Source organism: Phoenix dactylifera, chromosome 4, assembly GCF_051530095.1.
Source record: "Phoenix dactylifera cultivar Ajwa chromosome 4, Ajwa_hap1_PhDact_Kaust_v1.1, whole genome shotgun sequence".
In the NCBI taxonomy this organism is placed as follows: Eukaryota; Viridiplantae; Streptophyta; class Magnoliopsida; order Arecales; family Arecaceae; genus Phoenix; species Phoenix dactylifera.
Window position 1 is genome coordinate 30,674,582 of NC_143193.1, and position 22,673 is coordinate 30,697,254.

Consider the following 22,673-nt stretch of genomic DNA (forward strand, 5'->3'; position numbering starts at 1 on the left):
CCAGAAAAAGTCAAATCTCTATCACTTGACTTATTGAATTGAAACATATTTCCGGATGGATCGTTTCAGGGTAGACAGACTCTGAATCCACCCTGGGCATTTTCTGGTCAAGAGGATGAATTATGCGGTAACCATGGTCCATAGGTTCTAGAATGTTGCTTTGCATCTATTCGGCCTATCCGGTCGTCGGGTCCCATTGCTAGATGGTTACTTCGATTAGTGCAGGAAGTGTTCTTGTACTACCGGCTTAGGCTCGAACCTGTGAGGTCACATGCTTAGAAGTTTCTGGATTGATCAAATAGCTGATTGATGATTGAGAATCGTCTAGAGGTAAAATAGTCAATGTGATTGATTGATTGCCCTAAGCAATTGTTGCTTGGAAAAGTTAATTGGTGATTGGACCACTGATTAGACTCAATTTGCCCCCAACCAAATTAGATTTGGCTTGAGTCAAATCGGACTTGGACTTCTTGCCCATGTGGGACCCACATACTGTATGTGGGACCCACGTCCTGCCTATGTGGGACCCACATACTGTATGTGGGACCCACGTCCTGCATATGTGGGACCCACATACTGTATGTGGGACCCACGCCTGCTTAAGGTGGGACCTGCATACTGTATGTGGGACCCACATCCCGATCGCCCTCCAGGCCACGTCATCCTTTTGCATGAGTGACACGTGGCGGAGCAGGACACCTCTTTTGCTTGCATGTGTGACATGTGGCGGGCCTGGACACCTCACACTCCTCCTGATGTCATCCATGACCTCATCTGCCTCATGAGGTCATGCATGACATCGCCCTCCAGGCCACCTCACCCCTTTGCATGCGTGACACGTGGCGGAGCAGGACACATCTTTTTCTTGCATGTGTGACATGTGTCCTGGCAGGACACCTCACAGGACACCTCATAGGGACACCTCACCTTCTTCTTGGCCTATAAATAGGCCACCCCTCTTCCTTCTTCTCTACACAAAAAAAAAAAGGATCAAGAGCACCAGAGAAAGAGAGTGAGAGGAGAGAGTAGCTTTGAAGGTGAAAGCCCAAGAAGGAGTTCTTGAGCTGTGAAGGTCCATCTTCTTCCTTCTCCATTTCAGCCAACCTTCTGCCTCCCTGCGAGCTAGCACTCCCCGGGAAGTTGATCATTCCGGAGCTTCGCGTGGACGAGTCATCGAGGCCGGACGCTTGTGCGGCTGCGAAGCATCCTTGAAGGAACCCCCTTCTAAAGGTAAGAGACCTGATCTCTTTTACGGTTGAGATATGATCTCAATCTTCAAATCACAAGAAGTTGTGATTTATGCATATTTATTCGAATCACACAATCCTCGGGATCTGAGGGCTTTGTGATATTTGGTGTCAAAGCAAAGGATTAGTGGAGACTATCCGATTCCCGGAAACTCTCACGCGTGACCGTGTGACGAAGCGTGGCTCTCCACCCGGGGGCTCATATGATGAGTGCTTTGATAGGCACGTGCGGGTGTCACCCTATGTATTGGGACTGAGCCCATGCCACATGTGATGTGCAGTTGAAGATTGTCTTCGACTGGTATCAGAGTTAAAATATGTAAAATATCAAGCATGTTATGGGTTAAAATGTTTAACCCGTTCTTTCCGCATAAAATTTTCTGAAATTCATGCTTAGCCCTCTGCACGCATACTATCAGTGGTATCAGAGCTCGTCCAGGTTCTTTGTGATATCAAATATCTATGCAAAATGTGATCTTTTACATATGATGTAAACTGATTATATTATTTTATGATGTTATTCATATGATGAATAGACATGTTTGTATGCATGTGGAAACCATTTAACTTGAACATTAAAAGGGGTTTTAATGATTCAAAGTTGTAATGCATGCAAAACCAAGATAAGACATGAATAATGCAATACACTTAATTGTGAATTAAGTATTGATGTAGATCTTAGATTTTAAATGTGATTTAAACATCTAAGACATTGCATAAATCATGGGGATAATGGGTTATCTAATCAAATCTGGTTGGGTTAGACCCAATGGTCAAAATCAAAATATAGAACAATAACTGGTCAAATCTAATTTAAAATGTTTACTTCGGATTCGATCAAGGTAACTCTTGATCTTTGCAATAGTTGTAGTTGATCAAGTTCATGTCTCTTGATAAGACCAAATGGATGTTGATTTGGGCTCCGCGGTTGAGCACTGAGTTTTGATATTGATTGAATTGAAATTGATGAACCAGTTGGTGTCTAAGGCAACTGTTATCAGTAGATTTTTAATTGGGAGCTACTTGCTGGGTTTCGGTCCAGTCAAGTTAATGGCATACCCTTCTGCTGATCTCACTTACCTGGCCATCTTGGTGAATCTCTTTTGATCAGATCTCTGATTGACTCTAATTGACCCATGCCTGTAAGAAAATCGGTCGGACCGATTTAGGTGCACTGACTCAAACCTGTTCTTATTAACCTCTGATTTGAAGAAGTCAGTGGGAGGATCAAGGTTAGTCAGCTTTTCGTGTTTCATACAAATCCTCTAAATTATCAAGTTCTTAAAAATGGTGCGGTTAATGGAAGATGACCGTGTCATAGCCTCCCATTGCGTTGAAATGATAATGAGTCCAATATGTTTATGATCATTGGAGGCGATACACGCCTGGTGCTCATCGGCTATTGGGATTGTTACTCAATTAATGTTGAATCGGTTGCATCCATTAAATAGGTGGTCAGGTGAGCCGAGACACACTCGGGCTTGGTCATCTATTAATGTGATAAACTTATTGCAGCAAGTTGATGGTTGAACCTGACCAGGTTTTTCAGTGGAGGTGACACACACCTGCTGAAGTGGCCTGTGGCAAAAGGATAATACTGGGAGTTGTTTGGTGAAGCAATTGGTTATGAACCTACCCTTAGAAACATATGGGTTAGCCGAGACACACTCAGGCCCATCTGTAGTCTATGTGGATTCCGGTACCCACTAAAGAATTAGGAGTAATTCTTCGGATTAAAGTAGAGGCTATTGATTCGTACAAAATGGTGGGAGGATCTTTGGACTAAAATCCAAATTTCTTGATTATATTGATTCATTTACTGATTAGGCTTTGTTGTCATTCTTTGCAGAAATGGCCACTCAATTGTCACTTAGGTCATTGTTAGATAATGATAAGTTGACCGGTCCCAACTTTTCAATCTGGCTTAGAAAGCTTAAGATCGTCCTAGAACACGAGAGGACCATGTATATAATTACTAATCCGGCACCTGAATTGCCTCCTGCTAATGCACGGGTAGCAGCCCGTGACGCTTACCAGAAATGGACGAGTGATCGGATCACTGTCCGGTTGCTACGATTTTAATCTTGCTCTTTTTTAAAAGAGAAATTAAACGTAGGATATCCCAAGTATAGGGTGTAGCAAAGTAATATTCTCGGTGAGTCCGAGATCGAATCCACAGGGATTTGACAGTGAACAAAAAACTAAAGGCTAAATAATATTAGAATTAACAAGAATATAACTAAGGCATCAGGATTCAGCCTAGCACTTCATCATGCTTTTCTTAAAATCATCATAATAAAATAGATTTAGTTTTATGGGCAGCTTTACAGTAATTCTATTTTAAACTACAGGGATCTCTAAGCATCTGTTATACCCGAGGAAAATAACAAATCAAAAAAATATATGAGTTTGGAATAATTTCTATAGATTTACTGCACCATAAATCAAATCAAAAACATTAAAACCCCATTGATGATTAATTGAAATACATGAATAAAATGCTAGGCTTTTCCTTAGCCTTAGCTAAAAGATATTTAGCTACTCATATGAGATGGAAGCAATTTTATAAAAAAGATTAGCAACGAATAAGTTAAAATAAACATAAACCCTTTTTCCTTTTTATTCAGAAACAGAGCACTCTGTTTCTTGCTTCTTCCCTTTCTTCCACCGGATGACCTCTCCTCCTCCCAAGCCCGACTGCTTCCTCCCCTCCGTGGCTTCTTCTCCTCCACCGGAATGGCCTCCCTGGATCTTCCGTCGCACGCTGGCCTCCTCTTCTTCTGTCGGATCCTTTGGTCTCCACCGGAATGGAAGACCCCCGATCCCTTGGCCGGCTGGGAAAATCGGAAGAAGAGGTGCAGATGTGCTTCGGTGCTTCCCTCCTGCCTCCTCCGGCTTGTTCCGTGGATCAACCCCCTTGCTCCGTGTCCTCCTCTTGCCTCCACCGGATGCCGCTCAGACTTGGATGGATCCAGCCGGCTGGTAAGATCCTCTCTTTTCTTCCCCCCTCCCGTCGGCTGGTTCTACCTCCACCAGATGGCCCTTGCTCCTCTCTCTTGAGTTCCTTTTATAGACACCTTCAGCAGTGTGGCTGGGAAGACCGAAGGATGCGTTGTGGACGCTTAGGAACTGGGAGCGAAAGAGACATGGCTTGGGACTCCTCGGCTGGGAACGTTGCAGAATTTGAGCAACTGTAGACATTGATGTTAGATTTGAATGCAAGACTTCGTGGCTTGGAAATGATCCGTGGTTGCTTGAGATACGGGATGAAGGAAGTCGAATCGCTAAGGATTTGTCTGCTGGAACGCGTGGATGAGCTGGGAGGAAACAGGGGAAACGTCTTGGTTTCATGCTGCCATGGACGTTCACGGATGCGTGCTCGAGCGGATGGGGGATTGCTGAAGTGGAATGCAAACGGTTTGGCTTCTTTCCTTTGCTGCCGTTGATGTTTTGAGTATAGATGAATGATGGGAAGAAAGGAATGCAGCTGAATATTCTTGAAACAGGGGAATCCGAAACCATGAATGAGATGTGGCTTGAATTGAAGAGCCGGTTTGGCTTAGGTCCCTTGGGTTTGATTTAGGTTCCATGGGTTTGATTTAGGTTCCATGGAGGAGATGCCATGATGCTTGGAAAGCCACATGGATGGTTTTGATGATGCTAGGAAGCTCCACGATGGGGGCATTTGTGCTAGCTGAAACATGTGGTTACAGTGATATGGATTGCATGCGGATGACGGGCGACATGAGGCTCAGATGAGACGCTAAGGATTTGTTGAGCTCGAACTACCGGGCATTGGGCTAAAATCCAGCATTATAGGGTCTTTTGAATTACATGCACTCAGACACAGATAAAGCATTAATTAATTAATTTTATTAATAAAGATTAGCTATAATACTCATTAAGATAATATGAAAATTTTACTTTTGTACTCTCATCACACCCCCCAACTAGCTTATTGCTAGTCTCTAGCAATTTAGTGTGAAAATGATAAAATGAGGGTGCAAAAGTATTGTTTATTTTATTAATATATATATATATATCAATATGCATGAATTAAAATAAAGACTCACTTTCGTAGAGCATTACGATTGCACTTAGCACGTGCAACAAGCCGTTAAACCCCTAGGTTACCCTAGTGGACGAGTGTTGTCTCGTGAGGGTTTGCAGTGATGTTACCCACAAACATCATTTTTAAGTTAGAAGATACTTTAAAACATAGCAACTCTTAAGGCAAATGTAAATGTGACGTCTCAGAATACCTATACCTCCACCACAATTGGGTACCCTTTGAGTTCTAGGTGCACTACTCAAATTCACAAGTATTAACTACCATTTGTTAGCTCCCGATCCACAAAATTTTCCGAATATCACATGTTATTTATCCAGAATGGTTCGCATATAAAAATGAAGCTATCAATCCCAACTAGACATCCCAGGTACACAGAGTTCTAAAACAATGGAGTCAAACCAGTCATCCACACATCACTTGGGTTAAGTTTAACTAACTTACTCATGTTTAATTTATTTTTATTTTTTATTTTTTATTTTTATATTTTTTTTCACATAGTGACTACAACAGTCCAACTCCATTAGGCTCTAGTAAGGTCCATGTAACGAGCTTTGGGTCAATGACTCTTGATCCAGTTGGCTCAAGGCATTAGGTGAAACACCCCTCGGACTTAATTACTCGAACCAGACTACGCCACGAGGCCAGACTAGTCACTTATTTCAGTCATTTTCACCTTTTTACGCGAACACTCGCTGCTTTGTAGGCAAGAGGCCCGGTTACTCAATGAAGACAAACTGTATTATTTCTCTCTCTTTTTATATATATATATATATATATATATATATATACACATATGTAACGTGACTGTATTGTGACTATAGGTCAACCAAGGTCAGAACATAAGGCACCCAGGTGATTTAGCCGGGAATTTCAAACTCTATCTTTATGTGAAAACCAAAACATGGACTTTAAGACAAGGACACTCGTACTTCTTTTGCGAATAAGGTCAACAAATAAATAGGTAACACAAGTGAACTCCTGAGGCTTTCCTATTATCATTGAATACTTGTGTGGGGATCTAATAATAGGTCTCTGATAAGTCATAATATGCTCCTTGCCTTAATAGCTGCATATGTTTATTTCTTTGAAAAATATAGTGGTAATTAAATGCAACAAAATATATGTTTGTTATTATTATTACTATTATTATTATATTTTTGTATTATTATATATATATATATTTTTTTATTTTTTTTATTATTATTTTTTTTTATTTTTTTTTTGAAATTTGAAATATATGACAATTGGTATGATATATAAAAAAAATATAGCAATCTCTCCCCCCAACTTAAATTCAACATTGTCCCCAATGTTTCAACATGAATGCATTAAATATGATAGTATGAAGGATAATAAGGCTGAAGGTTAGAATTTACCTGATAGAATGACTGCACACTGTTGTTGCTCACCAATTGTCATATGAAAGAAAGAAAAATTATGTACAAACAAAGGATCTCTAGCAGATATAGAGATCAATCCTGATAAACAGGATCTCCCAGATTGGTCGATTCAATTTCTGGGGTAAAGTTGTCCAAAAATAACTTCAAACGTTGGCCATTTACTTTAAAAATATTACCGGTGTTTGGATTCTCTATCTCAACGGTTCCATACGGATAAACAGTTTTAACTATAAATGGGCCAGTCCACCTAGATCTCAATTTTTCTGGAAATAAATGAAGTCTTGAATTATACAATAGAACTTTCTGGGAAGGCTCAAATATTTTTCTCATAATATTTCTATCATGAAAGACTTTCATTTTATTCTTATAAATTCGAGCATTCTCATATGCTTCATTCCTGATTTCCTCTAGTTCATTAAGTTGAAGTTTGCGTAGTGAACTAGCCTTATCCATATCAAAATTAAATCTCTTAATAGCCCAGTATGCCCTATGCTCCAATTCCACAGGCAAGTGACACGGTTTACCAAAAATAAGACGGTACGGAGACATTCCAATTGGACTTTTAAAAGCAGTACGATAAGCCCAAAGTGCATCAGTTAAACGCAAAGACCAGTCTTTGCGATTTGGGTTAACCGTTTTTTCCAGAATATTCTTAATTGATCGATTGGATACTTCAACTTATCCACTTGTCTGTGGATGATAAGGGGTGGCGACTTTATGGGTGATCCCATATTTTCGCATTAAAGCCTCAAAAGGCTTATTACAGAAGTGTGAACCCCCATCACTGATGATGGCTCGAGGCATTCCAAATCTGGAAAGAATGTTTTTCTTTAAAAATTTTAGAACAGTTTTGTAGTCATTATGTTTGCAAGGAATTGCCTCAATCCATTTGGAGACATAATCCACAGCTACTAAGATGTACAAATTTCCGAATGAAGGAGGAAATGGGCCCATAAAATCTATTCCCCAACAATCAAATATTTCGATAATTAAAATTGGGTTGAGAGGCATCATATTCCTACGAGTTATCCCACCTAACTTTTGACAACGCTCGCAAGCTTTGCAAAAGTTATGGGAATCTTTAAACAAGGTGGGCCAATAGAAACTGCACTGTAAAATTTTTGCAGCCGTTTTCTTACCAGAGAAATGACCACCGCAAGCTTCAGAATGACAAAAGGAAATGACACTAATAAATTCGTCATTAGGTACACATCTCTTAATAATTTGGTCTGGGCAGTATTTGAAAAGATAAGGATCATCCCAGAAAAATTTTTTTATTTCAGTCAAAAATTTTCTTTTGTCTTGTTTATTCCAATGACTTGGTAGTTCACCTGTGACTAAAAAATTTGCAATGTCTGCAAACCAGGGTGAAGATGTGATCTCAAACAGTTGCTCATCAGGGAAAGTGTCTTTTATGGGTGAATTGTCTAAGGAATCTAAAAGAGTCAGACGGGACAAGTGATCAGCTACTACATTTTCTACCCCCTTTTTATCTCTTATTTCTAGAAAAAATTCTTGGAGCAGAAGGATCCACCTAAGCAAACGCGCCTTAGCATCCTTTTTTGAAAGAAGGTACTTAAGGGCAGCGTGGTCAGTGTAGATAATGATTTTGGATCCAATCAAGTAAGACCTAAATTTGTCTAGTGCAAATACTACGGCAAGTAGTTCATTTTCCGTAGTGGTGTAATTCTTTTGTGCACTATTTAAAGTCTTACTTGCATAGTAGATAACATAAGGCTTTCTTTCTTTTCTTTGCCCTAGAACTACCCCAACTGCATATTCACTGGCATCACACATAATTTCAAAAGGAAGTGACCAGTCAGGTGGTTGCATGATGGGAGCAGAGGTCAGCAAGCTTTTGAGTTTATCAAAAGCTTTTTGACATTCTTCAGACCATACAAATTGGGTTTCCTTTTGAAGGAGATTACATAAGGGTTTAGATATTGAGCTAAAATCTTTACTGAATCTCCTATAAAATCCTGCATGACCCAAAAATGAGCGTATATCTTTGATAGTTTTTGGGTTGGGTAAGTTAGCAATTAAGTCAATTTTAGCCTTGTCTACTTCAATTCCTTCAGATGAAATGACATGCCCGAGAACAATTCCCCTAGTTACCATGAAATGGCACTTTTTCCAGTTTAAGATTAGATTCTTCTCCTCACACCGAATGAAGACTAGTCTTAAATGGTCCACACAATTTTCAAAAGATGAGCCAAAAACTGAAAAATCATCCATGAAGACTTCCAAAAAGCGCTCAACCATGTCGGAGAAAATACTGAGCATGCATCTTTGGAAGGTTGCAGGAGCATTACATAATCCAAAAGGCATTCTCTTGTAAGCAAATGTGCCAAAAGGACATGTAAAAGTGGTCTTTTCCTGATCTTCAGGATCAATTGCAATTTGGTTGTAACCTGAATAGCCATCTAGAAAGCAATAATATTTATGACCTGCTAACCTTTCTAAAATTTGATCAATAAAAGGTAGAGGAAAATGATCCTTCCTAGTGACAGAATTAAGTTTCCTATAGTCAATGCATACACGCCAACTAGTGGGGACCCTAGTTGGAACTAATTCATTGTTAGCATTTTTGACTACAGTAACACCAGATTTTTTCGGGACCACTTGGGTTGGACTTACCCATTTACTATCTGAAATTGGCTAGATCATACCCGCATCCAGAAGTTTCAGAACTTCTGCTCTAACCACATCCTTCATGTTTGGGTTTAATCGACGTTGAGGTTGACGAGAAGGTTTGGCATCAGCTTCTAAGTGGATTCTATGAGTGCAAATTGAGGGACTAATTCCCTTGATATCAGCAATTGTCCACCCTATTGCTCCCTTATGCTCTTTGAGAATTTCCAATAATTTTAGTTCTTGACTTTGTTCGAGTTGGGATGATATGATCACAGGAAAAGTCTCTTCTTGACCAAGGTATGCGTACTTGAGCTCAAATGGCAAAGGCTTTAGCTCAAGTTTAGGTGCTTGAACACTAGATGGTAGAGGACTATTGTTGCGTGTGGGCAATTCTTCAAAACGAGATTTCCACCTATCTGTATCCAACAAAGGAGCTGAATCTAATATAGCACTGATTTCTCTAAGTTTTGGTTGATATCTGTATTTCCGAAATGAGTTAGGCATGTTTCTAAAGGATCAGAAGAAAGAGATGGGACAAGAGCATCCTCTACAATGGAGTCGATCAGATTAACTCCATGAATTTCATCATTTTTGTTATCATTATCGGGTTGTTTACAAATGTTAAATATATTAAAATCATAGTCATATTCCCGAATGACATTTTTATTATTCCATTTCGACAGTTAATCAAAGCATTGGAAGTAGCTAGAAATGGGCGGCCTAGAATGACAGGTATTGGAGTGGTACAGTTCATGACAGGCTGGGTATCTAATACTATGAAGTCGACTGGAAAGTAGAATTTATCAATTTGGACAAGTACATCCTCGACTATTTCTCTTGGTATCTTTATAGATCGATCGGCAAGTTGGAGAGTAACCTTGGTGGGTTTTAATTCACCAAGTCCTAACTGTTCATAAACTGAATAAGGCAGTAAGTTAACACTTGCATCTAAATCAAGAAGGGCTCGTTGTATCCTGAAGTTTCCTATGATACAAGATATGGTAGGACAACCAGGATCTTTATACTTAGGTGGGGTGTTGTGTTTGAGAATAGCACTCACCTGTTCAGTTAGAAAAGCTTTCTTTTGTACATAAAGCTTTCGCTTTATGGTACAAAGATCTTTTAAAAATTTGGCATAAGATGGGATCTGCTTAATGGCATCTAATAGAGGAATATTAATCTTTACTTGTTTAAAGATATCCAAAATTTCTTGATCAGGTACTCCTTTTTTAGCTGCAAGCAAACGCTGAGGGAATGGAGCATCTATTTTATGATGAGGTATTGGATCATCTTGTTCAGTATTATTTTCATCCCTTTTCTCAATGGATTTTTCAGGTCTGTCATCCTTCGTTGGAATTTCTTTGTTAATTATTTTTCCGCTCCGAAGGGTTGTGACAGACTTAACTTGCTCAAATTTAGGTTGGGATGAACTTGCTTCATGGACCTCATGTTGACCCTTTGGGTTAGATTGAGGTTGGGCTGGAAATGTCCCTCTTTCCCTAACATTAAGTTGAGCCTCAATTCTACCTATAGAATTTTTAAGTTCTTGGAGTGATTGCATTGTATTCTGATTTATTTGAGTCTGCCCTTGCATGAAGGTTTGCAAAGTATCTTCAAGGAATTTCCTATGTGGTGGCACATAAGGAGTAGGAACAGAATTCCCTTGAGATTCATTGGCAGTGGGTCCATGTCTCCAGCTAAAATTAGGATGGTTTCGCCAACTAGGATTATATATTTCTGGAAATGGTCTTTTATAAGTATTGGTGAAATTTGCTTGATCATGCAACACTTCTTGAAAAGCAGGGATTGTAGGACAATCCTTGGTTACATGTGCATTACTCTCGCAAATTCCACATATACTTTCAACAATAGTTTGTGCTTTTCCTATATTGGCTTTGCTTAATTCCATGGCTTCAACCTTCCTAGTCAAATTAGCAATTTTTACATTGACATCATTATCATCTTTAATAAGATATATTCCTCCTTTTGCATTAGGTGCTATTTTTGATTTTTCATTTTTATCTGTTGTATCCCAAGCTTGTGCATTTTCTGCTAAAAGATCAAAATAATCCCAGGCTTCATTTGGTTCCTTACTCATGAATTCACCATTACACATCATTTCTACAAATTGTCTCATATTGGAGGACAAACCATCATAAAAGAAACTAATGACCCTCCAAATTTCATATCCATGATGTGGGCAAGCAAGTAGAAGGTCCTTGAATCTTTCCCAACAATGAAAAAATGTTTCTCCATCTTTTTGTGCAAAGTTCATGATATTTCTTCTAAGTGTGTTTGTTTTATGTGTTAGGAAGAATTTCTTTAAAAATTCTCTTGTCATTTCTTGCCAAGTAGCTATGGTCCTAGGCCTTAAGGAGTGTAACCATGATTTAGCTTTTTCTTTTAAAGAAAAAGGAAATAACTTAAGCTTAACTACCTCTTCAGTGACATCATTGAAATGAAGTGTTGAACATACTTCATCAAATTCTTTAAGATGCAAATAGGGACTTTCAGAATCAAGTCCGTGAAACTTTGGGAGTAATTGGATTATTCCTGGTTTCATGTCAAAAACTCCCGCAGCAGTAGGAATGACCATACAAGATGGGGTACTGGTCCTAGTGGGTTGTAGATAATCATGAAGCGTTCTAGTAGGTAAATCATCTTGAAATTCATTATCTCCCTGATTACTACCATTATCTTCCATTTGATTATTTGAATTTTGAATAATTAAATTTTTATCTTTTGATTCAACTCGAAATAATCTATTCGTTTTATCTCTCTCCCACAACAGCATATACTAAATTTTTTTTAAATTTTATTATTATTTTTTTTATTATTATTATTATTTTTATTTATTATTATTATTATTTTTTTTTTTTTTTACACAAACACCCTAATACAGTAAAACAAAAGTTTAATTAGAACATGCATCACTCAACAATTTCTAAGGTTTTCCTAAAAATTCTAGACAGCTCCTAACTGGGTTGAAGAGGACACCTAAGCCTCCAATCCGGTCTATTAACCTTAGTCGACCAGGTAAGCTCCCAGGTAAGTGGAGGGGTCACGATGCATGTAGCAAAGGTCCCACTTAAAACCCACTTTCCTCGAACAGAAACTGTCTCCCTTTAATCACTTAAAGGGACAAAGCTTGCCTAGACATCGACCAGATAACAGAGCGAAATTGGTGCAACTTTCGGTGGTCTTCGTCCTATTGAGCTCGAATATCCTTAGGAGCCAACGTCTAGTTGATTTTAATTAGGCTTAGGATATTTATGCACTTGGATGATTTTTGGGCTAAGGACGAGTGATGAAATTCCGACCTTATCTTTTTAATGGGTTCAGCCCTTAGATTATTTTATGCAAATGCTTTATACTATATGCAACAATCAAGAAGATTTTTATCACTTTATGTCATGACATTAAATTGCAGTTGAATAGTTGATCAAGCAAACTAGCTAAATTTTTTTTCTTCTTTTTATTTATTTATTTATTTTTTTTTAACAAGAATAAAATTCTAATCTAGGAAAAATAGGACTAGTATGAACAAAACAGGAAAATTAATTTAAATACTCACGGCCGGAGTTCGTTCACTCCGGAAATCCAAAAATGTGATCTTAATCTTCCTCGTTATTGGTCCTGCTTGTGTCACCCTTGAATTTGAAAAGATTTGAAATTTCAACTGTGTTAAAAATAAAGAAAAATTGAAGAACTAGAAATAAAGAATTGAAAATTTCAGCCTTGTTCTCGTTCGCACGTTGCAAATCCCCGGCAACGGCGCCAAAAACTTGCTACGATTTTAATCTTGCTCTTTTTTAAAAGAGAAATTAAACGTAGGATATCTCAAGTATAGGGTGTAGCAAAGTAATATTCTCGGTGAGTCCGAGATCGAATCCACAGGGATTTGACAATGAACAAAAAACTAAAGGCTAAATAATATTAGAATTAACAAGAATATAACTAAGGCATCAGGATTCAGCCTAGCACTTCATCATGCTTTTCTTAAAATCATCATAATAAAATAGATTTAGTTTTATGGGCAGCTTTACAATAATTCTATTTTAAACTACAGGGATCTCTAAGCATCTGTTATACCCGAGGAAAATAACAAATCAAAAAAATATATGAGTTTGGAATAATTTCTATAGATTTACTGCACCATAAATCAAATCAAAAACATTAAAAACCCATTGATGATTAATTGAAATACATGAATAAAATGCTAGGCTTTTCCTTAGCCTTAGCTAAAAGATATTTAGCTACTCATATGAGATGGAAGCAATTTTATAAAAAAGATTAGCAACGAATAAGTTAAAATAAACATAAACCCTTTTTCCTTTTTATTCAGAAACAGAGCACTCTGTTTCTTGCTTCTTCCCTTTCTTCCACCGGATGACCTCTCCTCCTCCCAAGCCCGACTGCTTCCTCCCCTCCGTGGCTTCTTCTCCTCCACCGGAATGGCCTCCCTGGATCTTCCGTCGCACGCTGGCCTCCTCTTCTTCTGTCGGATCCTTTGGTCTCCACCGGAATGGAAGACCCTCGATCCCTTGGCCGGCTGGGAAAATCGAAAGAAGAGGTGCAGATGTGCTTCGGTGCTTCCCTCCTGCCTCCTCCGGCTTGTTCCGTGGATCAACCCCCTTGCTCCGTGTCCTCCTCTTGCCTCCACCGGATGCCGCTCAGACTTGGATGGATCCGGCCGGCTGGTAAGATCCTCTCTTTTCTTCCCCCCTCCCGTCGGCTGGTTCTACCTCCACCAGATGGCCCTTGCTCCTCTCTCTTGAGTTCCTTTTATAGACACCTTCAGCAGTGTGGCTGGGAAGACCGAAGGATGCGTTGTGGACGCTTAGGAACTGGGAGCGAAAGAGACATGGCTTGGGACTCCTCGGCTGGGAACGTTGCAGAATTTGAGCAACTGTAGACATTGATGTTAGATTTGAATGCAAGACTTCGTGGCTTGGAAACGATCCGTGGTTGCTTGAGATACGGGATGAAAGAAGTCGAATCGCTAAGGATTTGTCTGCTGGAACGCGTGGATGAGCTGGGAGGAAACAGGGGAAACGTCTTGGTTTCATGCTGCCATGGACGTTCACGGATGCGTGCTCGAGCGGATGGGGGATTGCTGAAGTGGAATGCAAACGGTTTGGCTTCTTTCCTTTGCTGCCGTTGATGTTTTGAGTATAGATGAATGATGGGAAGAAAGGAATGCAGCTGAATATTCTTGAAACAGGGGAATCCGAAACCATGAATGAGATGTGGCTTGAATTGAAGAGCCGGTTTGGCTTAGGTCCCTTGGGTTTGATTTAGGTTCCATGGGTTTGATTTAGGTTCCATGGAGGAGATGCCATGATGCTTGGAAAGCCACATGGATGGTTTTGATGATGCTAGGAAGCTCCACGATGCGGGCATTTGTGCTAGCTGAAACATGTGGTTACAGTGATATGGATTGCATGCGGATGACGGGCGACGTGAGGCTCAGATGAGACGCTAAGGATTTGTTGAGCTCGAACTACCGGGCATTGGGCTAAAATCCAGCATTATAGGGTCTTTTGAATTACATGCACTCAGACACAGATAAAGCATTAATTAATTAATTTTATTAATAAAGATTAGCTATAATACTAATTAAGATAATATGAAAATTTCACTTTTGTACTCTCATCACCGGTGCATTATGCTAGCGGCAATGAGCGACGAATTCTCGCGGAGATTCGAGAGTGCTCAGCCGAACGAGATCATTCAAGTGTTGAATGAATCGTTTGGCGTCCCTGATGACGATAAAAGGTATAGTACCAGTTGCTGTATCTTCAACGCCAAACTCAGGGAAGGGGCCTCTGTTACGGACCATGTACTGTACATGATCGAGTTGATAGAGCGCCTGAGCAAACTCGGCTTTTTCCTGCATGAACAATTGGGAAAGGACGCGATTTTGAATTCCCTGCCTGATTCCTACCGACCATTCCTCACTCATTATAGAATGACAAAGCCTGTACTCAACTTCCATGGTCTTTTGGGGTTGTTGCAGAACTTTGAGAAGGATAACCAGCTCAGGAAAGGGCCGGTTAATGTGGTTGGTGGTGGGGCAGGACGTCGTCCCTTTGGGAAAGGGAAAAACAAAAATAAAATTAAAAATAAAAATAAAAGGAAGAGAAAGGTGCTAAGTGTCGGGACATCTTGTCAGATGATAAGAAAGTGGGCTGACCCTAGAAAGGCGGTGTGCTACCACTGTCAGAAACTGGGACACTGGAAAAGGAACTGTCCTCTGTATGTAGCCACCCTTGATCCAAACAGGCCTAGGAGAAATGAGCAAACAGTTGCTGGGCAAGGTACTTATATGATAACTCCTTGTAATTTCTCCATATGTGATAAATTGATTTGGGTATTGGATACCGGAAGTCCTTATAATATTTGCAATTCATTACAGGGACTGCATGTCAATAAGAGATTTGAGGATAATGAGAGGTTCCTGAATGTTGGAGATGGAAGGACTGTTCCAGTTCTAGCATTGGGAGATCTTAAGTTAGTTTTCAATTCTCAAGTAATCGCCTTAAGTGACTGTCACTTTTGTCCGTCGTTCTTAATGAACATCATTTCTATAGGGCTTTTAGCCCAAAACGGTTATGAAATATCAATAAAGAATCGTTCTTGTAATATCATTATGAATGGTGTTATTATGGTTGATGGACAATTAATAAATGGCATTTACACAATATCACATCCTGTTAGTGTAATGTACACATCAAGTAAGCGACCCAGGATAGATAATGTCTCTGATACCTACCTATGGCATTGCCGGCTAGGACATATTAACAAGAACAGGATCAACAAGTTGGCCAAGTTGGGTATTCTGAATATTAATGATCTTGAATCATTTTCAACTTGTGAGTCTTGTCTTCTTGGTAAAATGACCAAATCACCCTTTACTGGAAAAGGTGAGAGAGTCATAGATATTCTAGAACTCGTACATACGGATGTATGTGGACCTATGAGTACAAGTGCCAGAGGAGGGTACAGCTATTTCATTATGTTTATAGACGACCTGTCTAGGTACGGGCATGTGTTTCTTATGAGGCATAAGTCCGAGTCTTTTGAAATGTTCAAATTATACCGTAATGAAGTAGAGAAACAAACTGGAAAGTATATTAAAATTCTTCGATCTGATCGAGGAGGGGAATATCTCTCCAGTGATTTCTTGACTTATCTGGAAGAGAATGGGATTCTGTCTCAGTGGACCGCTCCTGGAACACCTCAACATAACGGTGTATCTGAAAGGAGGAACATGACTCTGTTAGACATGGTCCGGTCCATGATGGGTTTCGCTAGCCTGCCTTTATCCTTTTGGGGATATGCTCTAGAATCTGCCTGCTATATCTTAAATAAGGTTCCTAGTAAATCTGTAATTAAAACACCACATGAGATGTGGACTGGGCGTAAGCCAGTGATCACTCACCTAAGAGTTTGGGGGTGTAAGGCCTATGTCAAACGTTTGAAAGCAGATAAGCTGGAATCCAAATCTGATAATTGTTTCTTCGTCGGATATCCAAAAGAAACCTTAGGGTATTACTTCTATAATACTGATACGCAAAAGTTGTTTGTCTGTAATAGGGCTGTTTTCCTTGAGAAGGAGTTCCTTGGTGAAGGAGCGAACAACTCTGATGTTGCACTTAAGGAAGTTCAACATATAGAAGAACCAGTACAGACTACAGAATCGGATTTGATTAGATCAGATCCAGAATCCATTATAGAAACATCCGTGAGGCGATCCGGTAGAGTACCGCATCAGCCGGACAGATACTATGGTTTTCTGGTCCAGGACGGCGAACCGGTTGGTCTCGATGAGAACACAGAGGATCCCGTCACATACATGGATGCTATGCAAAGGTCTGATTCTGAGAAATGGTTTAATGCCATGAAATCCGAATTGGAGTCCATTGAGGTCAATGATGTATGGACATTGGTTGACCCACCTGAAGGAATCAAACCCATTGGGTGTAAATGGATTTTCAAGAGGAAGAGAGGCGCAGACGGAAATGTGGAAACCTACAAAGCCCGTCTGGTTGCCAAGGAATTTCGCCAACGTTATGGCATAGACTATGACGAGACATTTTTTCCTGTGGCAATGCTGAAATCCATTCGGATCATGCTTGCGATAGCTGCACATCTGGACTTAGAGATTTGGCAGATGGATGTTAAAACCGCTTTTCTGAATGGAGATTTAGAGGAGCAGGTGTATATGATACAGCCTGAAGATTTTATTTCTGCAGATAAATCTAAGGTATGCAAGCTTCAGAAGTCCTTATACGGACTGAAGCAGGCTTCTCAGAATTGGAACATACGCTTTGATACGGTGATCAAGACGTATGGCTTCGTTAGGAACGGAGAGGAACCTTGCATATATAAGTGGGTAAATAGTTCAGTAGTGATGTTTCTTGTACTGTATGTGGATGATATTCTTTTAATAGGGAATGACATTCCTGCACTACAGGGAATAAAGATCTGGCTGTCATCACAGTTCTCCATGAAAGATCTGGGAGATGCATCCTACATCCTAGGGATGAAGATCTATAGGGATAGGTCTAAAAGGTTGCTTAGGTTATCCCAGTCCACGTACATAAATACTGTGCTGAAACGATTCAGCATGGAAAATTCCAAGAAAGGCTATCTTCCGATAGGTCATGGAATCACTCTTTCTAAAGGAGATTGCCCGACAACTCCCCAAGAAAGAGAGCGTATGAGTAGAATTCCATATGCCTCTGCTGTGGGATCTATTATGTATGCTATGACATGTACTAGACCAGATGTGGCGTATTCACTAGGAGTAGTGAGTAGGTACCAATCTGACCCAGGAGAGAGCCACTGGAAAGTTGTAAAGACTATCCTCAAGTATTTGAGAAATACTAAGGATAAGTGGCTTGTTTATGGAGATACTGAGTTGAGACTTGTCGGTTATACCGATTCAAGTTTTCAATCAGACCGAGATGATAGCAAGTCTGTGTCTGGTTATGTGTTTACCCTGTTAGGTGGGGCCGTGTGCTGGAAAAGTTCCAAGCAGCATACCGTGGCAGACTCTGTATGCGAGGCTGAATACATTGCTGCATCTGATGCCGCCAAAGAAGCTGTCTGGTTACGAAAGTTCATTGCTAAGCTCGGAGTTGCACCCTCCGCTGATGGACCAGTCCCACTATACTGTGATAGCACCGGGGCCATCGCTCAAGCTAAAGAACCAAAGGCACACCAACACACCAAGCACATTCTGTGCCGGTATCACCTTGTTCGTGAGATAGTAGAACGAGGTGACGTTGATCTTCCAAAGATTAACGGAAAGGATAACTTAGCCGACCCCTTCACTAAGGCCCTCAGTGTAAAGGAGTTTGACCATCATTACTTGAAGATGGGTATACGATACTGTACTGATTGGCTTTAGGTCAAGTGGGAGTTGTTGGGAATTATGTTCTAAATCCAATCAATTGTTGATTGTAAATGTATTTGAATCAATTATAAATAACATGGTATTTATTCATCACCAGAACATCTTCACAAACTCCGATGTGATGAAGTCCTTAGGACTGCTTTGTGTAATGAAATATGATTTTGTCACACAGGTCCTTAAAAGTTCAAGACCGTATGATATACTATTAATAGGACGATAGTATTATCGGGCGTAAGTCATTGTGTATCATATTTGTTGGTTGTCTTCCAAACCAAAGAGTATAGAGATACTAGTATGGTATACAGGTGAATGGTAGTGTACGTTCACTGAACGTGACCAATTGACGGACTCTCTCTTATCAAGAGTTGTTCCGAGTGGATATGGGTATATGTATCCTTTAGACCTAAGATTGCAACCGGTGGCTTGCAAGCAACTCACTGTACTTTGGTGCCAGACTACCTGGATTTCTAATCCAGCGACGGAAGGTTTCTAGGTCCAGTCAAGTACTTGTGGTAGTCAATTGCAAATCAAGATGGGATTGACCTCCCTTAGGAATAAGAGTGAATGCCTTGTGTTTTCAATTAAGTAGTACCCTGGCCAGGAAAAGTCAAATCTCTATCACTTGACTTATTGAATTGAAACATATTTCCGGATGGATCGTTTCAGGGTAGACAGACTCTGAACCCACCCTGGGCATTTTCTGGTCAAGAGGATGAATTATGCGGTAACCATGGTCCATAGGTTCTAGAATGTTGCTTTGCATCTATTCGGCCTATCCGGTCGTCGGGTCCCATTGCTAGATGGTTACTTCGATTAGTGCAGGAAGTGTTCTTGTACTACCGGCTTAGGCTCGAACCTGTGAGCACTACAGGAAAATGGTGATTTCCCGACGCTTTTTTCCCGACGCTAGGGAGAAGCGTCGGGAAATCCCCCTCCACCGCCGAACCTTGCCGACGCTTTTAAAAAGCGTCGGTAAAGCTTGGAAATCAACGACGCTTAAAAAGCGTCGTTAATGGTTGGGCCTACGACGACGCTTATAAGCATCGTCGGAGGCCAAATTCCCTCAAATATCAGCCTCCCATCGAGATGCCCTAGCTGTTATAACCCTCTCCTCTCCTCTCCTCCTCCATACGGCGCCGACAATCCACCGCCTCCCCCCCTCTCTCACCTCCATCTCGAACCCCAATCTGGAGGAAAGATGACTCCAGGTGAAGAGGAGGAAAAGTAGGAGGGAAGATGGTGAGGGGGAAGACGAAGATGAAGCTCTACGAGTTCGGCATCACCTCTCCCTTCTTTTCTAGCTCTTATAACCCTCTCGATCCTCTCCTCTCCTCCCTACAGCGCCGACAATCCATCGCGTTCAGATGACTCCAGGCAAGCGAGGAGGAGGAAAGATGACTCCAGGTTAGGGTTCTCTCTCGATCTGCCTTTCTCCCTCTTCCTCGGGCTTCCGAGGTTCCATACTTCATGACTGTAGCCAAATATTTAGGATTTCTAGGGTTTATACGTTTTCTTGGCCAAGAGACCATGGATCCAGAGACCGACGAGTACATCCGTGAATCCATTGAGAACTCGCTCGGCCTCCCAATCTCTGACAAGAACCTCCGCCTCAAGGTCCTTGCTTCCAAAGACGCCCGCCGCCGCCTCCAAGATCAGATCTTCGTCCTTGAGGAGCGCCTCAAGGAGGCCGAGAAGCGTGTAGAGCAATATAAGGTGCAGGTTCTTTGATCTTTTGCGGCTTCTTCTTGTTCCTGGGTTTCTAGGGTTTGGTTTTTTATGGGGAAGTTTTGATTTTGATGTGGGTAGGCAGAGGCGACCATGAATGCCCAGGGGTTGAGGAGGTGCATCGAGGAGTAGGAGATGGTGGCGTCGGGATATGCTGATTTGGTGAATCACTGCGCCAAATTGGAGAAGGAGTGCTCTCTGTATGAACGGGATCTTGAGAGAGCCATGGAGTCTTGCGATGAATTAGCCAAGGAGAATGACGAGCTTCAATTCCGGCTGCAGGACAACTCTTATGTAAGTATTAGATTCTATTTGTTTCTTTTTCTTTAATTCCTCTTCTTGCTTTCGATAAAGTCTAGAATTCCTGATTCCATTTCAGGGCATTTTTTCGCTGCTCAATCTGGTGGTCTTCCCTCTCGCCTACACTCGGTCCCCAGTGAAGAAAATAATTTTTTTTAATAATTGAAGGCTAAAGCCGACGCTTATAAGCATCGGCTTTGAAGCTTTTAGCGACGCTTTTAAGCATCGCTAGAAAGCGTCGCTAAAAACCTACCTTTCACAACGCTTTCCCAAAGCGTCGGGAAAAACTTTTTCCACGCAGGTATCACCAATGCTTTGGTGACGCTTTTAGAAGCGTCGGCTGAACTTTAGCCAACGCTTATAAGCGTCGCTAAAGGTCGAAAAATGCGTCGGGATAGGTTGGTTTTCCTGTAGTGGAGGTCACACGCTTAGAAGTTTCTGGAATGATCAAATAGCTGATTGACGATTGAGAATCGTCTAGAGGTAAAATAGTCAATGTGATTGATTGATTGCCCTAAGCAATTGTTGCTTGGAAAAGTTAATTGGTGATTGGACCACTGATTAGACTCAATTTGCCTCCAACCAAATTAGATTTGGCTTGAGTCAAATCGGACTTGGACTTCTTGCCCATGTGGGACCCACATACTGTATGTGGGACCCACGTCCTGCATATGTGGGACCCACATACTGTATGTGGGACCCACGCCTGCTTAAGGTGGGACCCGCATACTGTATGTGGGACCCACATCCCGATCGCCCTCCAGGCCACGTCATCCTTTTGCATGAGTGACACGTGGCGGAGCAGGACACCTCTTTTACTTGCATGTGTGACATGTGGCGGGCCTGGACACCTCACACTCCTCCTGATGTCATCCATGACCTCATCTGCCTCATGAGGTCATGCATGACATCGCCCTCCAGGCCACCTCACCCCTTTGCATGCGTGACACGTGGCGGAGCAGGACACATCTTTTTCTTGCATGTGTGACATGTGTCCTGGCAGGACACCTCACAGGACACCTCATAGGGACACCTCACCTTCTTCTTGGCCTATAAATAGGCCACCCATCTTCCTTCTTCTCTACACAAAAAAAAAAGGATCAAGAGCACCAGAGAAAGAGAGTGAGAGGAGAGAGTAGCTTTGAAGGTGAAAGCCCAAGAAGGAGTTCTTGAGCTGTGAAGGTCCATCTTCTTCCTTCTCCATTTCAGCCAACCTTCTGCCTCCCTGCGAGCTAGCACTTCCCAAGAAGTTGATCATTCCGGAGCATCGCGTGGACGAGTCATCGAGGCCGGACGCTTGTGCGGCTGCGAAGCATCCTTGAAGGAACCCCCTTCTAAAGGTAAGAGACCTGATCTCTTTTACGGTTGACATATGATCTCAATCTTCAAATCACAAGAAGTTGTGATTTATGCATATTTATTCGAATCACACAATCCTCAGGATCTAAGGGCTTTGTGATATTTGGTGTCAAAGCAAAGGATTAGTGGAGACTATCTGATTCCCGGGAACTCTCACGTGTGATCGTGTGACGAAGCGTGGCTCTCCACTCGGGGGCTCATATGATGAGTGCTTTGATAGGCACGTGCGGGTGTCACCCTATGTATTGGGACTGAGCCCGTGCCACATGTGATGTGCAGTTGAAGATTGTCTTCGACTGGTATCAGAGTTAAAATATCTAAAATATCAAGCATGTTATGGGTTAAAATGTTTAACCCGTTCTTTCCGCATAAAATTTTCTGAAATTCATGCTTAGCCCTCTGCACGCATACTATCAGAGGCTTGGCCCGGTTACATTCGACTTCACCGAGATGTGGATGACTTTCAGATGGAGCGGACGGCGAGTTAGATTGGATGGCATTCGGCCAAGCCC

General features: G+C 41.2%; 1 long non-coding RNA gene, 1 other non-coding gene and 1 pseudogene across 2 annotated transcripts; 2 read left to right on the forward strand and 1 right to left on the reverse strand.

Annotated features, from left to right (window-relative positions):
- Nucleotides 1-756: 756 nt before the first annotated feature.
- LOC149753781 (uncharacterized) lies at nucleotides 757-22,186 on the reverse strand. Its single transcript, XR_016400233.1, has 2 exons — nucleotides 21,811-22,186; nucleotides 757-922 (listed from the first exon to the last, which is right to left on the reverse strand). It is a non-coding gene; the product is annotated as an uncharacterized LOC149753781 (long non-coding RNA).
- Nucleotides 11,540-11,646, forward strand: LOC149753782 (small nucleolar RNA R71). Its single transcript, XR_016409284.1, has one exon. It is a non-coding gene; the product is annotated as a small nucleolar RNA R71 (small nucleolar RNA).
- On the forward strand, nucleotides 20,262-20,931 carry LOC149753783 (uncharacterized; annotated as a pseudogene).
- Nucleotides 22,187-22,673: the final 487 nt, after the last annotated feature.